The sequence below is a fragment of the Dermacentor silvarum genome, chromosome 7, assembly GCF_013339745.2.
Source record: "Dermacentor silvarum isolate Dsil-2018 chromosome 7, BIME_Dsil_1.4, whole genome shotgun sequence".
NCBI lineage: Eukaryota > Metazoa > Arthropoda > Arachnida > Ixodida > Ixodidae > Dermacentor > Dermacentor silvarum.
Genome location: NC_051160.1, coordinates 108,474,267 through 108,496,573, shown reverse-complemented (window position 1 = coordinate 108,496,573; position 22,307 = coordinate 108,474,267). Strand labels below are relative to the sequence as shown.

The following is a 22,307-nucleotide window of genomic DNA, read 5'->3' as shown; positions in this document are numbered from 1 at the left end:
AAGCGCGCGCTCCGCGCTCCTCTCCTATCCGGCCGCGCCATTCGTGCATTCGTGCTGCGTGCTTGTGCGCAGTGGATTCTTTTTGCGTTTTCATGCACGCAGTCACGTTCATTATTAGTATCAAGCAAGCATGTGCCCAAATTATATTTAAAAATAATTGCACTTACAACACAACAGTTCTTTGGACTCAGTTTATTGTGTTCGTTTGCGAAAACCAGAAGTGGAGAAGACAGTGCAACAAAACGCGGATAGTGTTTCATGTACGCACATGTAAAAAACATTTATTGTAATTTCTCTAATGGCCAATGCGCAGAATAGCTTCTCACGGCCTGCTTCTCGTTCGGTCCATATAATCCACCTCCGTGAAGTGCGCCGAGCATATTCTGCGGTTGTTGACCTTGTCTCTGGGCAAAACCATGAGGTCCATCCTTCCAGCGTAGGTTAAAAACGCTTCCATCCTGAAGAACAGTGAAGATCATAAATTATAACATCGCAGTTGGAACATACAAAACTGAGCTCGTTTCGCGTCGCGGCAGAGTACTAGTTGTGATATGTCAACCTTAATTCTCAGAAACGCATTTTTAAACGATGGCGACCAATTAGCTAGAAATACGTGCAAAGCGCACACCTACACACAGGTTCCTTGCGATACGCACAGGTGGTACTATATTTATCAGGAGCTTTATGTTCGCGGCTTGTTGACATAACGATTTACTGCATCGTTGTGGTGTTTTCAAATCAGCCAACTGTTGCCTCATCACCGGACAGCCATGTACGACTGCGCACAATTACTATCACAAATAAAAACCGGGAAGTAAACAGCACAGTGCTCACCTGTTCTCTTTAGGGATACGGTAGAATTTCACGTCGCATGGCTCACTTCGTCTTGATGTGTTCGTACACCACTGAACCACACACGAACAGCGACAGCTGCGAGACATGGCGGAAAAAAAGCCGACAAACGTGCCACGGTAGGTTACCACACGGACCACTTGTACTAGCACGGAACGCGAAAAACTGACCGTATAATGCCAGAAAAAATATTCTTTTTTCTGCCGTTTTGGCCCTTATCAGCACGGCCGACAACGAGCGCAGGCCGTGCCAGCCGCGCCGCCGATAGTTGAAGGCGAGAGAGAAACGACAAAGTTGAGAGAGGGTTGACAAGAAAAAAAAGGAAAAGCGATTTTGGTTCCGCATCCATCTCATGGATGGCGCTGCAATTCGCGTGGACAAAAAACCAGCGGAGTTTCCGGGGCCTGCCGGCGTTTTGTCTGCTGTGCGCCGCCCGTACACTGTGCATAGCTCTCGACCCACTTCCACTACGTGTGCTCGGACTGCAAGTGCATCGCGAGGCGTTCCCCGATGCCACGGACCACGAGGAATTGCTTATACACTTCGGGTAAGTTAGTACCACTTCGCTTTACTTCGTATAACTTATCACTTGGCTTAGCCATGACCATCTAGGAACCGATCAGCTCAGCTGTGTCTTTAGCCTTGCGCCACTTGTGCAAGCTACCCTTATTTTTTTTTTTACCTCACTCAGGCTGCGGTCACCTTCTGATTCCATTACTTCTGCGTCATTTACTATGGTTCTAACACACTGTTCCGCCTTGCAAGGCGGTGCCTTACGAACTGCGGTGAACCATTTGAAGCTTTCTTTTCAGTGTATGTGTGAACAGCGCGCCGCGCTCTCGATCATGCTTGCACGCTATCTTCATCGTGTTCCGCGCAAGTTGTCTGCGAAGTTGTAGGCGCTCATTCCCACACATTGCGGTGCCTTTTGGTTCATATATTTCTCTGGTGGTATCTCACATCTCTCGCGTATATGCGGCAATTTCGCCTTTTCCTGCAGTTAGCGAAGGCGTCGCAGCTGGCCCGGGTTCGCTCCGGTCGTCTTTCCGTCGTATGCTTGTGTGGCACCTCGAAACCGATGTATTCTAACTATTCGCCGTTGATGTTGAAGGAATGCACTGGTTGAGATGAGTAATGGCCACACATAATTTAGCTAAATTATTGCTTTCATGATCGACCAACAGAATTTTTCGTGTGAGACTTTTCGCCGGTCACAGGCGGCGTGCATTTTCATGCGCCAGCCGCCGTCCCAGTGCTATCAGCACAGGGGCAGAATAAAGAGAAGAACCATCAGCCGAAACAAACTTTCTGAGATCGAATTCAAGAATGTCGGCAGGAAATTTGTACACGATATCCTGCTTTTTCGTGTCTTGTCAAATGATATCAACTGTCGCCGGTGCCCGACGTGATCGCTGCGAGCAGGCATCCTCGTGCAGGATCACTTACGTGTTTGTTGCACTGTGCTAAGTGCATGTGGTGCCCAGTGCACGTCCTGTGCCGAGTCGTGTGAAATCTCGCAAAAGTGATCGTATTCCTGAATGCAACTAGTACATATTTTCAAACTGGCAACACATAAATCGACCGACTACGCCGATCGCGCGCCGCCCACGCCAGTCGATGCCACGCTGGTAGCTTGTTTTACATTTATCCCGCGGCCAGCGCTGTCCAAGCGTTCGATTTTTCAAACTTCGGGTAGCTTCGGGTTATCTTGGGATCCCATCCCACATGACTTCCTATCAGGACCGGAACTAGCTGGCTGCCGTCTAGCTGCCGGCGGGCTGCCAGAACTCCCAAAATCGGAAGAGGCCTACAGTCGTGCTTAGCGGTCTGATTAGCGGCGCGAACTGAGTGCGACTGTGTTGGCCATTGTAGACGTGCGCGCAACACAGGGTCCAAAGCGGCACGCTTCGCATGAGCACGAGCCGGCACGGCAGCAACAGCGGGTAGCCGAGAAACGCGGAGTCGCGGCTATGGCCCCTCCACGTTATTGGCACGGTAACTCACCGCACGCCGTTTGTCATTCGCGCGCTTTTGCTCGCCAACGGCGAGATTTCGTTGCCGTAGAGACAATGGGACCATGCCCATTTGTGCGGCAGCATTACAGCGAAGTGGACAATCAGCGACTGAGGAGTGGCCACTGTGGCACCGCCGGCAGCCTCACCGCCGCTGATCCCTCAATGGCGCCGATATTGTCGCTAGGCTTTCTCCGGTTCACTTCAAAGCTAAAGGTTACGGCGCTTGGGAATGAATCACCGACGCTCACAAGCCGCAATATTTCCTTGTCGTTGTTGTCGCTCTTCGCAACACTTGTACACAAAGAAGAAAATACGCTGATATTATAGCGGCGCCGACGGCTGTAATGCGAGCTACGCCCAGCCGGTCGTCTGCCGTCGGAAGCCACGCACTGCAGCTGAGATCGGAACCCTCGTTCGTGTTTAACGTTCGACAGTGCAAACCGCTTATCATAAAATGTACAACTTACGCATCACATTATCCAGCGGAAGTTATTTTGCTTGGACCAGAAGCTGCAGCCGATGTTTGCTTCGCCGGTGGCGGAGGCGCGCAGCTTCGCGGTAATCGATTGGCCCGTTGCTCGTGCGGTGGGCGGTGCGCCGGCCGGACTGCCGTCTACATTGGACACGTTTCGCGCGGCAGACGTTCTACCGCACTGGAGGCCGGTTCACCGTCGGTATGTTTGCCGCTAACGTGGACGTGCCTTAACCGGAAATGGACAGTGTTTTGAAAAGCAGGTTGGCGATTACGTATCTCGTGTGACATTTGGAGGAGCGCTCGGCGGGGAGAGACCAGCCGACGAACCATGCGTAGCGAAGGAAAGAAGGAAACGGCACCATTGCAGGCACCATTGCAGACGCGTGCACAACTGCAACAACACAAATAAATTTTGACGTCTGGGTGGTTTAGGGGCCGTTTAAGATGCCTTTATGAGGCTTCTTCTGTTATTTAACCTGTACAAGTCTGCGCTAAAGAAGACAAGGTTCAACTATACCGTGGATCAAATTATTCGATGATTATATATTGATTATATCGCTCTTTTCGAGCTTTTCTGTCAGTTTTCCATCTTGTTTATCAGTAATTTCGTATCTCCTTCGTGCCGTATTTCACGCAACATCACGTCGGCCTTGTTTTCTTTGCCGCCGACACTCGGTGTGCGCAGTTCGGTATACCTGGAGGCTGATCTAGATAGACAAAGTCTACCTCCAACAAATAGTGCACTGCATGGCGGTGTGATTATTTGTCGGCTATATTTATGTTAATTAGGACAGTACCATTACTTTACCTACCATGCGACTGATTCTCGCTTCATGTGGGAACGCCGAAGCAGTCTTCCATACACCAATACCTTGTGCGAGCCCTGTTTCGTTCAAACGAACTCGTTACATTTCCCAAAAGTGTGCCATATGGCGGATTTGTCTCAACATATCTACACCTAGAGCGGTACGCCCTTTGCAGGGGTGTAGCAATATGGTTAACGTTTGACATTGCGGCGTTAATTACGCCCGTACGGTTGACATTTAAGTACTCTACTACTAATGTTTGCTTGTTGTCTCGTTCAAATCTACGTTTTTATATCTATTTCTATTCTGTACGACACTGTGCAGGCACGATAATGTCATTTATTTTTCTCCGGAAGCGGTTGCAAGGTACCAAGATCGTAGAAATGCTAAACCCATGCGAACTCTGCTAAGGCGACCTTGTCTTCAACAACGACCGAAACGCAAGCATCTTGGAAGTACTGTCCATGCCCCCACATGTGTCCAAGCTGCGGATCACTTCTAATGCGAAACCATTATATGCCCCATTAAGCGGAAATCGGTCGTCGTCATCAATCGATGGTACCAAAAATGGCGCACGCCGCAGAGAGTAAAATCACGTAAAAAATACTCGGATTGACTGGGAATTTCTCGGGCAGATTCCTGTATACGAAATTAATAAATGGCTGCGAAAAGAAAATTTTGCAAGTATGGTCTTGGTGAGATTGGAACCCGGTCCTCCGGGTTGCGAGACGAACGCGCTTCTGCGACGCCACGGCGGCTCTAGTGTTCTGGCTGACTAAAGGTGCGCCTGGTGCGTGCGTCATTGTGCACGCGACGCCGCAACTTCCGGCACGTCACTTCCTCTTCGGATTTCATAGGTGCTGTCTCTACAGCTATGGGCTCTGAATCGTCTACGTCAGCGGCACGTCATGTCGAATACAACAATCGAAAACATTTAACCAAAGCGACTATAGCGATTTCACATTCCCACCATTGCCACACGCAAGCAGTCGTAAGCCGAATTTTCTTGCACCACTATCTAATGGGAGAACACATGATACCCAAACATCCTGATTACTCCCGGTAATCATCACCAACAGCACAATTATTTAACAAAGCAAACATTCCTAACCTTTATGTCAACATTTCTTATCAGTAGGCAGGCATAAAATGGCAAAGTATTAACTCACTCGTTTCCGGGATAATGATTGTGGGACTAACGTCTCTCTCGTTAAAAGAAATAATAGAAAGCAGTAGTACGAATTAGTGAGCAAACAAGAGTGGAGGTGATTCTAGCTGACATTAAGGGTAAGCTTTAGCTTTGGACAAACTCCAATGGCCTATCATTAAAATGCTTGCAAAACTCAGAAATGCTTTTATTTAACAATCGCAGGACCAATTTGAATGCGCTCTGTTACATTTGGCAGAGAAGAATATATTCGAGTGATTTTGCATACAACTTTAGAAGTTAGGCATTGCAATATTTAACGAAGACTCCTGAAACTCGACAAGGCACAGAGAAATTGATGCAGGAAGATTAAAATGCGTGACTTTTCGCCAATAACAGATATCGCAATTCTGTAGAGTGCTATTTTAAGACGCTAAAGCGGACAAATTGGGTATACAAATTTACAACTTTCATAACATTTTTACAAAGTGTTAGGCACAAGTTAGTATGTTTCAGAGCAGTGTACATAAATGTGTCAGCTTTTCAAGTCGCAATTTTCAATAATTTTCAATGATTGCGTGATTGCTGGCCTCAATAAAACGTCGGCTGCTACGGACACTAAATGTTAGGTTTTTTTTTAATAATGGAACAAACTTCATCAAAATCAGCGTAGTAGTTGCTGAGAGAGAGCGAGAAGCTCTTTATACGAAGGCAGAGATGACAAGCTACGCGGCATATCGAGAGGTTAGGGGAATAAATTAATTCCTGAAAAACGATTTATCCGTTCCCATGCACTTTGAATGGAGCTTCGTAAGACCAGCTGCAAAATAGATGTTCACAATATTTCGTCGTAGCGCATTCATTTTGCCATAACAACATAGTACATGGCAAGCAGCATGTGTTAAAGCTGACCACTGTCGACGGAGCCAGATTTCCTCTTGCCGTGTTCCACATCCCACTCTACACGCTCTTCACAAATGCCCTGGAAACTGTGAGTAATTTTATCAACATTTAAGAAAAACTATTGCCCCAAATAGTGCTGCGTCAATATATTGGCGATTGTTCCGAATTCGGCGCATTGTCTTTAGTTTTCACTCTCAATATTTTGTCGAAATAGTGCAAATAAGCCTGAACCGCCTCAGCGAGAATATTGGGAACAGTCACCCGGCACAATGCATTTCAGACACGTTGCCGGCTATGAGTCACCGCTTTTCAAAGGTACGTTAAACAAAATTATCCGTGCCGCAATTCTACGTATAGCGAATATTTCTCGGCGAAGTGGTTGCCGAAGAAAACGATTTATGCGTTCCATTGAATTTATATAGGTTGTAACAAGATTTATGTATTTCTGCAAGGTCTAGAGCAACCATATTTCCTTGTGTGTTGCGGTGGAACACGCATTAATGAGGGCAGCCGGCGCTCATCGCCATCCTCATAGCTGTTGCAACAACTCCCGCATCTGCTTGGCTAGCGTTATAGCCAGGGCTGAATTAAGGGGGGGGGGGGGTGTCTATGGGGGCTGCAGCCCCGGGTCCCCAACTTTCAGGGGCGCCGCTCGACTATTGGAAACAACACAAAATTGGCCACATATCTGCTTGCTTCGCTGCCGCCCCTGATACGTAACACCTTCTCTTCTCCATCCTCCCACCCCTCACACTCTTCCCCTCCCCTCTTACTACTCCCATGATGGATGCAGTATTGCTTTTGGAGAATTCTATTCAAATTTCCCGCGTTCGCCCTGCTCTCGCGCCATCTGATGGGACCTTTTATAACTTTTGACTTAAAGCCGGCTACAGAGCCCCGGCTTCAACCGGCTCGTTTTTAACGAGTAACGTCTCTGCTACACCATTTCCGACGGGTCGATTTTTCATGTTCTAACGTAAAAAGCAGTCCTATGTGTATTAATTAAATGAATGCTGCAGATCACGGTTATGTACATATATTTGCCTCAAATAGGCCTGAGCATAGCCTCCTATATTTTTTAATGCCCGCCGAGTGGCGAGCAGAGCAAGGCGCTCCGCCCGTACCTTCTAGTTCATGCGCTCGCCACCACGCCGCGCTGCCGCCCCATACCCAGAGCAGACGACGCGACTACTTTGTTGCGCGCGTGCTTGTGGAGAGAAACTTGCGCTCGTATTAGAGATGGAGCTGTGAAATAAATGCGCAGGCTGCACTCGTGTTTGTTCATGATGCACAGGGGTGATGGGAAGAAACGCAAACAGTGCGGCGCGATGTTTTCATCCTGCTGTGACCCTGGTGGAAATAAAAAAGATGGTAGAATTGTTTTATTCTAGTGGCTTCTAGTTATCATGCAGGCTGCAACCACTCGAAAAGAAATGCGAAATATCAGAGAATGTAGGTGCCGCACTGTTCGCGTTTCTTTCCATCCCCACAGTACATTGAAAGCAAGCAACACGAGACATATTGTGAAAACTGGACCTTTCACTTAGGCCCCCAGCTATGAGATCAAGCTCACAGTTTCAGGGTCTTTCGTGACAGTGGCTTTATTGCGAACACTTTGGCGACGTCTTGTTTGTCTGTCGCTTTCAGAGCGTAATTGGTGAATATTGGGCGAAAGAACTTCGTAAGCAACAGTTTGAGCAAATTCTCTTGGTGCCCTGGCTTCGAACACATCAAAGCTTTGTGCTCGCGGAGGATTTCCGTAGCATTGTTCACAGCCTCCTTTAGAGGGTGATGCATACGCCTTCTTCTTGCTAGAACTTCGACAAACTTCTGTAGTGCGTGGAGAACATCTAGAAGTTGTGCGGACGGGTAAAGAAGTCCACCGTGGTCTTGGTGTTTAATGAGCCAGTCCGATGGTGTCGAGGCGTTTGGCTTTGTTAAGAGCGCGAAGCACTCCACACATTCGAAGTTTTCTCGTACGGCTCTTGCGAGGTAGCCACCAACCATAGCCAATGCGGCCACATCTGGAGTGGGAAGTAGAGGCTTATCTCGGTTTAGTCGCTCTATGAGCTCTCTACGTGCATCTGCAGGGAATTCCTCGCTGATTTGCTCCCTTGTGTTTTTCTGTTGCGGCAGCGTTGACAAGCAATCACTCTCTTCTGCTGCCATTATGTTGCTTGTACTCGACGCCGATGCGACACCGGTCTTGAGGGTTTTCTCAATGCCCGTGAGCACGGCGCGGACGTCCGTTTGGTCATTTGATCCTGCTGATTTCCTGAGCCAGCCAAAGAACGACTCGATTGGGTCCGATGGCATTTTCCTCGTCAAAACGTATTGAAAAGACATCTCTTCAAGAAGATATCTAATGCACTCAACGTTCGAACTAGTTGTGATCACAAGACCCTCATAAGTCTCTTTGGTTAGAAAGTTCTTTGCCAGGCACTGACTTTTGAGATCGGCCAGGTAGTCGAAGAAGCTTGTCTCCAGCCAGATTAGTCGTTCATCGCCTGCAGATTCAAACTGCTTGCAGTCAGCATTCTTCTGATGTATGTGCTGGGTACAATTACTCACGTCCATGACCACGAACCAGCGGTGCACGGTGTCCATAAATTGCACCGTCGGTCCGACACCCGCGAAGCTTGCGTCGCACGTGTGGCCCTCCTGCTCTTGCAAGAGCTTCATAGCAGCTGTCACGGGAGGAGAAAAAAACTTGCACTGCTCTCTGCACGTTCATTTTTTCCATATCCGTAGGGAATACGTGCTTTCTCGTCAAAAATCGTACTGGCTTTACAAGGCTGCCTTGCTGCATTCTGTAGAGGCTCTTCAAGTGGTTCGCTGATATTTCGCCGCCTTTTCCGATGTCACGGGACAAAAACTGTGATCGCACGTTTTTGATCAGGTGGCACTGATCGAATGCAAGAAAGAGCTTTCGATTCGGTTTGCCAGGGTGGTCAATGCAATGCTTGAGGCTTCCGTTGCACAGAAGTTGCATAGCCAAGACATTGATCTTGTGGTTGTCCGTGACAATGCGCACGACGAAAAATCCTATTCAACTTCCCTCAGAACGTGTCTCATGAGCATGTGCAGCTCACGGCCAGTGCAGTTTCACGCGAAAAAGTACGCCACGGGTATTTTGAACGAAACTGAAAGGCCGTTAAGGACGAAACACAAGAGTGAGTTGGCCAGCACAGGCTCATTTGTTGTTTCTTTGGGGAAGTTCACACCATAGTCCACTTCGCCGATGAAGGTATCTCTTTGCTTGTGATACAGTAGCCGTTGTTTGACGCGCATTTCGTCTACAATTAAAGAGCATGCCCTCGCATGCAACGAGGGATGAGAAGCGAGTTCTGCAGACAGCCTTTGCTTCACGAGTTCGGTCATGCCAACTTCTCCACGTGCTGAGCCCATAAAGCGCTCGAGGGTACTTCGACAGGGAAGCCGAAGAATACCTGTGCTCCTTACGTGTTCGTATGCACGAGTCGAGAGGTTACGCAAAACCACAGCATGGCACACTGTCACTTCAGACCACGTTGGTTTCTTCTTCGCGAAATTCTGAACTTGTTCCACTAATATTGAAGCAGCCAGGTCTTTCTCTTTCGCTTTCTCCACAACTTGCAGGAATGCAGACACATAGCATTCTTCCTTGAGCTTTTGCAGTTCCTGTTTGTACTTGTCGACGGTGTTCTTGAGTCACTGAATTCGCGCGTTCAAGTCTCGCTCCTTACGTCTCCACTTTCGTTTGTCCATTGCCGAAACCGAGAATAATGACGACACCTGCACAGCTCTGTCCACCTGCACGGTCGTAGTGATGCAGCGCTCGCTGGCGCCGTTTTCCAGAGGTAGCGGCAGTTCGGTTGCGGAGCAATCCATCAGTGCTAACTCTTGAGAGGCTGACGTCGACGGACGGCAAGTCATTGAGAGGAAGCGAAGGAGACTCCAGTTGGACTCTCAACTGCTCTTCGTTTCGGCGGTGGTGTGTTCACTGGCGCAGCTGCCTCACGTTTTCTCACAGACGCGTCGCTTCTCTCTCTATTTTTCGGAGGCTGCAGGTACGCAGGATACTCTTCGAAAATGCTGGGAACAGCGTCTTTCTTGAGTTTGCGAATTTTGCAGCTCTCCTTGAAGTCGGAAGAACCGAAGTCTCGGCTGCATACAGTCGAGTAGCACGACGTCGTATTCGGTGTCCAGTCGTCCCGAGAAATGACCTTTAGCCATTTCGCTCGCAGTTCCGGATCGCTTGGTATCTCGTGGAACGATATGCCCGGCGTCCGTTGTTTGCTCGAAGACTTGCAGCGTGGTACGCAGCAGTACGGCATCTTGTCGGGCGCACGGCACCCCAACTGATTCCACACTGCGGATAGAAAACCAAATCGGTATGTCGAAAGTAATGCAGCATGAAATATTGTCACGTAGGTGACGGTGAGCTGCCTGGCACACAGGTAGACAAAAAAGTAACACTGCGTCGACGATGAACAGAACTTATTGGGCGGACTTGTGCCCCTAAAGAAAGCGAACTCGGCAACAGCGAAAACAGCAAGCGCGCCTACAGCGTTCGTCGGACTCTGGTAGCCGAGCGGTGGACCCGTATTTATACCCTCTTGCGTCCAAGATCGAAACGCGTCAAGCGACGCCGCTCGCGTCGGCAGGAACGCGAGCTCCGCCTCGCGTTTCTGCCGTATGGGGTGCGTATGGGGTGTGGGGTGCGAGCGCCTCTTGCGGAGAAGGCAGGCGTAAATCGAGGAGGAAGGGGGAGGGCAGCGGACGGCCTCCGCCGATCCACTGCGCGGGCATTAAAAAATATATTAGGCTATGGTTAGGGGCGAAGCACCTTAGGGTAGGGAGCCCACATGCAAGCGCTTGCATGTAGGCTCCCTACATTTGGGTCGAGTCTTGTCATCGTCATCGTCGTCCGTAGCTCTGCTTTGCATGGAGTCCGCAAGGAGCGCTGCGGTGCCCAAGGGCGTTCGTTCCCGACGCGCGCTCTCTCTATTCAGCCATGGATGATAACGGTCGGTGCACAAGGGCGTTCGTTTTCGACGCCCGCTTGCTTTCTCACTTCAGCCATGGATGATAACGGTCGCTTCTGATAACGGCGCGCCCGCTATGGATGAAAAGGCGAGAGTGGCGGCTCAACTGCAAGCGGAGTCGAGGGCTCGCAAAGCTGCTGCAGCACGGCGACGCCGGCATGCGGACCCGGAGCTGAGGGCTCGCGAAGCTCGCGCTTGAACCGAGCATCGGCGCCACCAACCTCAGGTAGAGAACGCTTCCAGCGTTTTGCCGCCGCTTCCTGCGCTCTCGCCGCCTCTAGATCCGCTTGTCGTCGTCAGGGGATTCACGGTTACCCGAATGATCCCCCGGTGCTTCGCCCACTCATCATCATTCACTTCGTGGATATGCGGTCATTTTTATTGCGATAGCAATTATATGGACACTCCAAAGCAGATTTCTGCCGTCGGCGTCGCCGTCGTCGTTGGCGTCGCCGTCGCCGTGAGGTTCCGTATGACGTCAATGGAGATTAAATCGTCGCCGCGCGCCGAACGCCGTATGTGCGAGTGAAAGGCCACGAGGGACGCGCGCTTTCACGGGGAGTGAACCCACGGCGGAGAACAAACGCGCGTTGTGCGCCGTGCTCCCTTAAGGGCTGCAGAAGTAGACGTCTCTTTCCTCCTTTACAATCACCATATATGTACAGCAAACGCTCCTTCTTCCGACGCGCGAAAAGCCGTGGGGGGAGGGGGAGGGGGAGGGAAGGGAGGCGACGTTTAGCTGCGGCACCAAGTGCCTATTTATATAAAAAGTTGTCGCAGTTTCACCTTAAAGGCGAAGCATCAATTGCGATAGCAAATTTGTAGAGAGCTATACGGAGTAATGATAGTAGCTTTATCAGTTGTATAAACTTGGACATGCAGCAGGACCGGCAACAAGCGGAACTGTTGTCGACGCCGTCTGCGTTTTGCCCGCGTTCGCACAAAATGCGTGCGGCGTTGGTGACTGTTGCCGGAGCCTCTGATATAAATAGGCACTTGGTGCCACAGCTAAACGTCGCCTCCCTTCCCTCCCCCTCCCCCCCACGGCCTTTCGTGCGTCGGAAGAAGGCACGTTTGCTCTACATATATGGTGATTGTAGAGGAGGAAAGAGACGCCTACTTCTGCAGCCCTTAAGGGAGCACAGAGCAGAACGCGCGTTTGTTCTCCGCCGTGCGTTCACTCCCCGTGAAAGCGCGCGTCCTTGCGCCCTTTCACTCGCACATACAGCGTTCGGCGCGCGGCGACGATTTCATCTTCATTGACGTCATACGGAACCTCACAGCGACGGCGACGGCGACGCCGACGGCAGAAATCTGCTTTTGAGTGTCCATATAATTGCTATCGCAATAAAACGTTGTGAGGCGAGAAGGTGGTAAAGACATCCGACGCTGCTCGACGAGTGTCTCGTTCTGATGTGGTCGAAAACCTCCGAGCCGCCCGCCCCCAGAGGGTCCGGCAACAGTCACCAACGCCGCACGCCTTTTGTGCGAACGCGGGCAAAACGGTGACGGCGTCGACAAGAGTTCTGCGTGTTGCCGGTGCTGCTGCATATCCAAGTTTATACAGCTGATAAAGCTACTATCATTACTCCGTATAGCTAGCTCTCTACAAATTTGCTATCGCAATTGATGCTTCGCCTTTCGGGTGAAACTGCGACAACTTTTTTGTTTGTTGGTTGGTTGGTGTGGTTTGGTTTCGTTTCGTTTCTTGCTATTACAGCGAAGCTGTATATGGCTACCCGATTCACCCGTCTGTCACCTGTACTCAGAAACTATCATCATCATCAGCAATGGCTCGAGTGCGGTCTTCTCCTTCCACAGCTGGCTCCGTTGCCGCTCATCATTCTAGCATAAAATGTAGCTTCTCTTCTGTCGTCGTAATGGGGAGGCCGCGTTTACGGGGGTATGAGCCATTGCATAAGGAGTATGAGCCATTCGTTGTCTTACGTGAGGGACAGATTTAATTTTGAAGCAATTTAATTTTCAATAATCGCAAGCATGCAAAGCGCCAACTGCGGACTGCGGGCATACCATCAGTGACGTCGTTTTCTCCGTACGTGTGTGTAACCTGATTATGAAACAAAAAGATGTAACCAATAATTGAGAAAGACTTTATTGTACCGTCGGGATTAACCCAGTGATAAACATCGGCGCCACACGTTTCAGCTTTGCTGGTTAACCATCCGTACGGAGTGCTTGGGTGGTGATTTTTTTTACGCAGGTACGAAATGAGGCGAGAAAGTCACCTACCTACCTACCTAGCCACTTACCCACTCACCATGAAGTGCCTGTAATGAGTGAAAGCATACTTCGCATTAAAACTGCGTGTGATGAATTATGCCTTGTAATGCAGCAGTGCAGCTCGTACTAGAAGTGAACCGGATTTACGCGAGCGTAAACAGCGCCGCTGCTACAACCTGTCCCGCGTCTTCGCCGACTGACTGCATTGACTGTTGGTGCAGATCTCGTAGATATACCTAAGTGCTGTAATAATTTAATAAGCCTTATCTGCAGACAATAAATTGCCAATCATGGCTTCTAGTGACGAAGACTAACAGCGGTTGGAGTCAGGTCTAACAACACATGCCTGCATGTTGTCTCAAGCATACCGCAATCTCGGTCTGGTTTTAAGAATGGCACTTTTCAGTGCAAATTTCAAAATACGTCATAGCCTAGCCAACCAGAAAATATATTGAAGCGTTTCATGTAGAAAGTAAGTCCTTTATCTAAATACACAGAACGCAGAACATAGCTTTTGAAAAAGTTCAGGTTTGTAATCATGAACTTCGCCCTGATGTCAGGGAGAGTGCAAAGTGCTTGCTTGCTTGCTTGCTTGCTTGCTTGCTTGCTCGCTCGCTTATTACTCGTTCATTTCTTTGCTTTTATTTGTTTGTTTGGTTTAGTTGGGTTGGGTTGCGTCGCGCCGGGTCGGTAGGTCGGTTGGATTGAGTTGGTTTTAGTTGGTTTGGGTTGGGTTGGTTTAGCTTGGTTTTTTACTTTTTTCTTTTATTGCTACCCTTGCTGCAAGAAAGAGGAGAAATAAACTATTTTTTCCTTAAATTCATGAGTGTGGCTGCAAAACCTGGTTTTCTAAAGATTTTAATTCTACCTAATTGTGGACTGGTATAAACTCGTATGAACTGGTTCGAACCGGTTGGAAACATATATTTTTGCTCTGATACTGGAGCTGAACCGAAATGGAAGATACGCGGAAGCTTGAACCCGAATCTGAACCAGACCGGAAACATTTCGGTTCCACATCCCAGTAGCAGCGGCTTTTCAGATATCCTGTACAGAAGCATAACTGAGTAATTGAGCGGAATTTTTTTATTGGCCCTTTCGAGGATTCGATCCAGGCCACGGTGGCCACATGTCAAAAAGAGTGAAATGCAAAATTTCTTGTGTACATAGGCTAAGGTGCACGTTAAGGAACCCCAGGTGGTCAAAATTATTCCCGAGTGCCCCGCTACGACATGCCTCATAATCAGGTTGTCTTTTTGGCACGTAAACTCGGCATTTAATTTTTGTTTAGTGTACATTTGAGGGTTTGTGCACTTTAGTTTAGCACTCACCACTCTGCGTCCCCAATTGTTTTGACCGCTGTTTGCGTGAGAAAGTATTTTCTTTCTCCTGCATTTCCTTATTGTCGTGATGCTTCTCCACCCACAGTGTAAGATAGCCAAACAATATTTGCATCCTGGTTTACCGTGCAGATTATCTCCTTTCTGCAGCCTCTGTCTTTTTTACTACTGATTTAATTGAAGCTAAGGTGTCGCAGTGGCTGCAGCGAAGCATATCTTCATCTATTTTCAAGAGGGCTCGTTCATTGTGGGAGCAAATGCAGCATGCACATTTTTTCAAAGAGTAATCAAGGTCACCTTATTCTGTTGCTATATAATCACGCAACAACGAGCGTCTTCATTGTGTTATTCACGCAGAATGATTTACGGGTGCCAAAAATCTTTAATTGTGTCAACGAAAAGACATTCTCGTGTGTGGTCCGCAAATTTCATGCATATTTTACAGTTCGTACAGTGCACTCAAAATTTCTTGAAGTTTCCTATGAGTATTTTGCGATTTTCGTAATGATATTTTATAATACATAATATATGAATAACCAGCATGCAGGCATGTGTCAGTCGGCATACGAGTGTGGGGGGGCTGGAAAAGCAGCGTCATAAACATGGACAGGAAGGAAGATGCGTGGACACATGGCAGCTCCCGGGCCTTTCTATCTCTATTTCTCTCTGTCTCTATTTCTCCCTTTAATCCCATCCTCACACTTTATACCAACAGCACTTTAGTCGTGGCGCGTCGCTCCATTAATCTGCGGTTGATGCGGGCGTGAACAAGCACAGTAAAATGGAACAATGCCGCCTCCGAAGTGGAGGCAGTGTTCGTCGCCGTCACCCATGAGTAATGATGTGGTGGGTGATATCGCACGGGGTCAAGGACAACGAAGGCGACAGGACCGGATGATAAACTTGGCCTGGAAGCAAGACTTTACTGTATTGTCTTCTGCTATCAGGTCCAAAGCGCATGTCAATGACGTGTCAAACAAAACAACTCCGACCTTGCCCAGAGGTAGAAACAGTGGAAGAAGGAGCGGAGAGGAGGTTGATTGCCTTTACATCTTCCTGGTAAAAAAAATTATTTATCGTGCTTTTCTATATTTATGTTTTATCATGTGAACTGGAGAAGCGCAAGCAGAGCGACGAATTAGCCCTGGCCCTTCTTCCAGCAACACCACAAATAAAGTTCGCGTCGGCTCACGTTTGCGGTAGTAATAGCACAACCACAAGAATGATGCTCATGCCATCGTCACCGCATGTTCAGCAAGCGCTAAGATTTGTCAAGTGAGCTAGGTCATCTGCACTCAATTCGGTGATGAAAGTCTTTGGTGTGGGGAGAATGCCACATGATTAATAAGGATATGTGTTTACACGTATTACTCATTTAGGCCTGGATGGTGGCTAGGTGAATTATTAAGACCAAAGCCTTAGGTTGCTATGTTGGCGGGGCCCTTGGCGTGACCCTGGAGGTGACCTTGACATGACCTTGCAGTGACCTCGCAGTGACCTCGGCGAAACTGTGCCTTGACGAAAAATGACTGACGCCGCAAAGAGTAAAAACGCGTCTAAAGATGGTCGTACTGACGTCATATTTCTCAGGGAGGTTCCTGTAAACAAATTAAATTAGTGGCTTTGAGCAGAAAATTTGGTAACTTTCGGTCTGGGGTCTTACTGGTATCTCTACTGAATCAAATGTCTTTTTTCATAACCTATGAAAGCCATATAAAGAGGTTGATTGTACTCCGCAGATTTCTCGATTACCTGATAGATGACATGCATATGATCCATCGTAGAATATCGCTCCCTGAAGCCTGAATATCCCTCACCGCAGATACTACACTATAAATCAGCGGCACTACATTGCATACAAAGGAGAAAACGGTTGTGGAAACTGGCATGACAATGAGCTATCTGTCGCTTGTCGTCAGGAAAGCGGACAAACGTTGTAATGCGCCGACCCATCTTATTTGTCAGCCACCACAAGACTGCCTTCTATTTTACACTTTCCGTATTATTGCACGAACTTCAGCGGGACAAACATGCACGCGTTCACGGACAGCGCAAGCGCGTGCGGGATAGGGAAAGGGGGGAGAAGGTTGGGTGAGCCCCGTCAGCTAATTCAATTGCCGCTCATTTTTGAGACCAGCAAGACGACCTCGCCGACAGTTAATGAAAGACTACTGTACACCTTTTATTTTTTATTTTGTTTCATTTTAAGTCCTCCCTCCAGAAACATTGAACTATTTATGAAATGCCTACCTTCCCGTGGCCTCCCGTAACGTGTCCGAAATAGCGATAGCATTTAAAGACCTCGTATTTGCGTTGCAAATGCGCAAGTCGGCTTAGCTGTTGGCATCCCAGCATCTACGCAACACAACTGACCTGCGCGGTGCATCTAAAGCCAGGCAGGCCGTGACAGGAAGACGCCCTTTTCAGTAACCTAAAGCAGGCACTGAAACTCAAACTGCGGACCCCTTGACCAGCTTTTACCCTTCAATTTACAATTTTCCCAAGATGTCGTCATTCAATTGTATACCCCTAATCCCGGTCACGGCGGCCGCATTTCAATGGGGGCGAAATGTGAAAACATCCGTGCACTTAGATTTAGGTGCACGTTAAAGAACCCCAGGTGGTTCGATTTATCCGGAGTCCCCCACTACGGCGTGCCTGATAATCAAATCGTGGTTTTGTCACGTAAAACGCCATAATTTAACTTTTTTTTTCAATTGTATTCCTTTCTCGTAGCCCTGAATAAAACGGGAGGTCGCGGGGAGCACTCATTTCATTCATGGCGCCGGTGCTTTGCTTACTTACGATTATAGCGTGATTGATGACTCATTAGGTCGAGCGAAAACCTAACTTCTCTGAACGCAATTAGAAAGCAGCCGAATCACCACATTGGTTTGCGCGATATACATATCTAGTGGCTAAACGTACACGGGCAGCATCTACAGACTGGTGGAATAAAAACGAAAGTTATCTTCTTCATGACTTCAAGTATACAGACGACAAGCGTACACCAATGAAAAGGTGGACGAGGTACAAAAGCAGGACTAATTGCAAGTTTATTTTAATAAACAATGTCAGTAGATCGGTAATAAAGAAATTTAAGATACATACCCGCGGTTTCTCGGTGAGGTAACTCTTTGTTCGATGGTGCAACATCGCTTCTGTCAGTCACAACCCCCTTCGTCCTCCACTTATGCATTCCAGTCCTCGTGTCGCGAATAACCAGAGTATAATTATTTACCTTCCATCTAGTTCGTTTTGTTTACTGAGACAAATTCATGTTCGCACGAGTTGGGTCTTAAGACATAAACTTTAATGTCGGCTTGGTTCTTGCTTGTGAACTGACAAGTATACAGAAGACACAAAATGGTATTAGGCATGCGTTATGCGTAAAGTACAAGCTGTGTGGTATCATTAACCGACAAGGAGCGCGCAGGCATGGATTCAAGTAGCTTCAAACATTGTGCGTTCTGCGCACGCTCTCAGCGGGAACAGGAAGGACTTTGCACTTGACTTGGACAATCAGCGACTTGCTCAAATGACAAGTACAGTTAGGTAAACGAAACTGTCACAACATTTTTCATTCATTCTGCATCCGTATCTTTCTTCCGTCTTATATGCCATATTGAGCATGTGTCCCCAAAACAAAACGAAAGTAATCCTTCAATCACGATACCTCACTACAAATACCTGTCTCTCTCGATGACATCTGTTTCCAAAGTACCGACCCTTCCCGCCAGCGCCTGTTGCACACTCTGATACATGACTGAATCTAACACTCACTGACAGCCGGCAACGTACTGAGAGGAGCAGCACTGAATAAAACCACGGCTAATGCACTAAGAGCCACAGCTTCCCAAAGTGAAGCTCAATCGATGCGTGAAACGATCCTAAAGCCTGGGTGGCGGCCAACTCCGTCTCCCTAATTAGCGCCACAGCAGCGGAAGTGAATTGAAACGAACCTCCGCGTGCTTCGTTTGATTAAGACCTATACGCGGAACTAAACTCCCTTCGCACAGACTGTGCCTTCCCTCCGTTCTTCTCTAACCCAGTTTCAACTGAACACGAACCGCCGGCCACCCTTCCTCCTACATAGCAAGTTCCACAGTGCACCTAACGTAGCCGGGATGAATGCACTTACATTAATTACGTCAGGCGCAGTTCTGAAAAAAATTTCTTTTTTTTTATCCGTATCTGCGCGTAATCGGGAATGGAAATGAGCTACGTGCACACTGACCTCCCCGCATTTCTTCAGTGTCGAGTGAGACTAAGCGTTCTTTATCTCACAGCTTAATTTAAATCTCCGGCATGTCCGCTTTCATCATTTATTACCCGCGCGTCGTGCACGCCTGAAAGCTTCCCATAACTTTATGCGAATTTCTTTGTTTTCCATGGGGGCCCGCGGGTATTTGCGCGTGTTCTTAAACCACGCGTCACACAGAACGGAGGGTGACGAGCGTGATTAAAAGGCAGCGCTGACGCGTCGTAGAAGACCACGTTACGCGCAGATACGTTGACCGCATTAGGAAATATGTTAAAAGGACGTTTTAAAGAGCAGGATAAGGAAGGTGTGTTCCAAGAAAGCCTTGCTGTCATAGATTCAGCCTTCTTAGGTCCTTGTTTTCTAGGCCATACTCAAGAGCAAAAGTGGAGCAACACCCTCTAACATATGTACAATTATGATCATTTTCGTTGCTTGTTTTCGTTGTCTTTTCGCTTTCTTCACATCATTCCATCATCATCAATCGAGGTTCATGGTTTATGCCTATTTCGATTCCCTTATTCCATTTGTTTGTGCAGTGTAGCCAACTATCACAATGAAGAACGCTAAAACGCCATTGAAGTCATTGCGACTATTTGGCGCACAGAAAACCAGCACTGGAAGACGGGACAAGATAGCAAGGAGCACACATACACACAGCGCAGTGTCTGTGTGCTTCTTGCTGTCTTATGTCATCTCCCAGGGTTGCTTTAATTTAGTAGAGGGCTGCTGTAAGCCGCGCACAATATAGGCCGCCAGTAAATTCACACTTGACGCGATTTCGAACGAAATGAGCGCAAAGCAATGGAAAATCAATTATGTGCTCGTTTAAATCTCTCTATATTAAGAAGATCAAATTAAGTATACTTGTAAATGGGACAATTATTTTTCGCAGTTCCGAAATAAAGACGACGACGTTTAGATAAGAAAAATGAAAGACTTGAGAGAAAATATTACATGCCACACATCCAAGTGCATATTTGAGAGAGCTATGCTGCTACTAAACTTGTAAAAGTCCAACGTTCGGCCCTCAGTTGGGTGTCTTTCTCCAATCTTAAATACGAAAGTTTGTAAGTTTGCTTAGCCGTAGTAAACTTGATGCGACGAGGAATTCAGTTCAAAAGCATATCAAAGAGAGTTTTGGCTGAAAGCTTGAGGTCCGCTGCGCTCTGAGCTTTCAGTCCGAACGCGTAGGAAAGCGTAGGGAGCCTACATTCAAGCGCTGTTTTGCCTGTAGGCTCCCTAACAAACCGTGAGTAGCAGTGCCATCTGGTGAGCACAGTGGGCAGGATTCTCCGTTCGTCGTGTCCATTAGAGCGTGCGCGTCCAAGCCTCATGAGGCGTAAAATGCAAGCAGGTACAAATGGAGGATGAATGAAGACTGCCACGGTAAACGCTGAGTAACACTTGTCAACAGCCTCGCCAAGCGATCGCAACCTGCCACGCTAAGAAAGGCATGCAGACGGGCATACAGCGCTTGCCTAAACCCGTGCCCAATGTTTTAGCGCATCCCGGTGTGGAGGCCCAGAAGCTGGCGGCATATTTGAACTCTTTCTTCACAGCCCTTCTCCTCAAAACTCCCCCGCTTCCTCACCCCAACAGCTGAATTACAATATCATGGCGAAGCAGCTTATACAACAACGTTTGTCGTACTTCTGTCTGCGTTATGGCAAAGCGCATACGACGCTTAATTTAGCATATTATGTTTTTATTGATGCACAGTTGAAGACACGCTATTGTAGTGCATCAGCTTGGGGATATAAGGTTAACGTGTAGCAAAGGAAGAGCAATGTTTATTTTCATACACGCGAATCGGTCGAGTGCAGATAAACGTGACAGCAGCTACGTCTTAAGCGAATATATATATATATATATATATATTAATTTTTGCCTCCAGCATCTACCACGCAATTTGCGAAATCAGCAGTGCGGTGGGCATCAATTGGCCGTCGACGAGTAGACTTAGTATCATAGCTTATTTTTTGCAGTCAGTGTGAGAGAGGAATGTCATTAGGATGGAAGGTAACGTCAGAAACCCTGTTGAAAAGTGACTGAAAGCGCAAACTAACGAAGAAGCAAGCGCGCTAACCGAGTAAGCGAACAGCAGCTGAAAGGCATCAAACTTGCTTTTAACGTCGTCTCCTGGAACTCACGAATGTAATTAAGAAAAGACAGACGTTAATGATCATCTGGAGATGTTAGCCTGGCTGTTCGGCTGTCATGCTTCGCCAGGTGCTGGGTGATGATTATGATGTATGCTGTGAGGCTTAACACCAGTGAGTCATACAATTGTGGAACGTTCTTTTATTCCATGATAGCTCAGATCCTGTTCAAACTCAGGGTCGCTCAAAGCACAAGCGTTACGAGCCGAGCAAGCCCAGCTTCTTGCTAGTGATGATGCTACCACAGATTCCCCCCCCCCCCCCCTTATAATTTCAAACGCTCTGGAGGATGGCACTGACTCGCTGAGCGGCGCAAAGGTTCAGCACTGTATCCATGCAGTGGCAAACACTGAACAGCACATACAGTTACGCACACTCTACAGCGTGCGTAATTAAGAAACTGGTGCATCAGAGTTCGTAAGTATGGCTATGGCAATTCGGTCGTAGAAGCAACCATATATTACCGGGCGATGATATCGCAAGAACAGCAATTGAAGCAGTTCGAAAAGATGAGCCCTCTGAGCTTTCCCACGCCGAGACACTCGTAAAACTTGTCCTACGTACGCTAACCCGGTTTCGCTGTTAGAGAAAGAAATAAATTCAGAAAACGGATGAACTATGTCAGAATAAAATGAAAGCATGAAACAGCACAAAGTATAACATGGTAGAGTTTGTGCTCAAGCATCACTCCAGAAACCACACTGCACTCTGTGATTACCAGCTATCGGCGCGTACGGAAACCCTCCGACACCCTCGACTTCACACATTCACCTTGCTAAGTGGAATTTGAACCCCCTTTAAGCAGCGGGTTGCTTTGGGCCTGCCTGAGACCACCCGTCGCTCGTGGGCCTGAGCGGGCTGACATCACTTCCACTCGTGCAGTCACAGTTAACCACACAGATTACACGTTCGGTCGAAGCACCGGTTCTTTAAATCACAGTGAACTTGAGAGTCGTTACGTGGGAAAGCACACCAGCCGTTGTACAAACATTTCTTTGTTCGGCCTCGTTCTTATGTATTTTGTATATCTATTCCGTATGTTCTATATTTTCTCTATCTTCGTAGAAAATGAAGACAG

General features: G+C 47.9%; 1 long non-coding RNA gene across 1 annotated transcript; it reads right to left on the bottom strand.

Annotated features, from left to right (window-relative positions):
- Window positions 1–273: 273 nt before the first annotated feature.
- On the bottom strand, window positions 274–984 carry LOC125946919 (uncharacterized). Its single transcript, XR_007467992.1, has 2 exons — window positions 835–984; window positions 274–458 (listed from the first exon to the last, which is right to left on the bottom strand). It is a non-coding gene; the product is annotated as an uncharacterized LOC125946919 (long non-coding RNA).
- Between the last annotated feature and the right edge of the window lie 21,323 nt (window positions 985–22,307).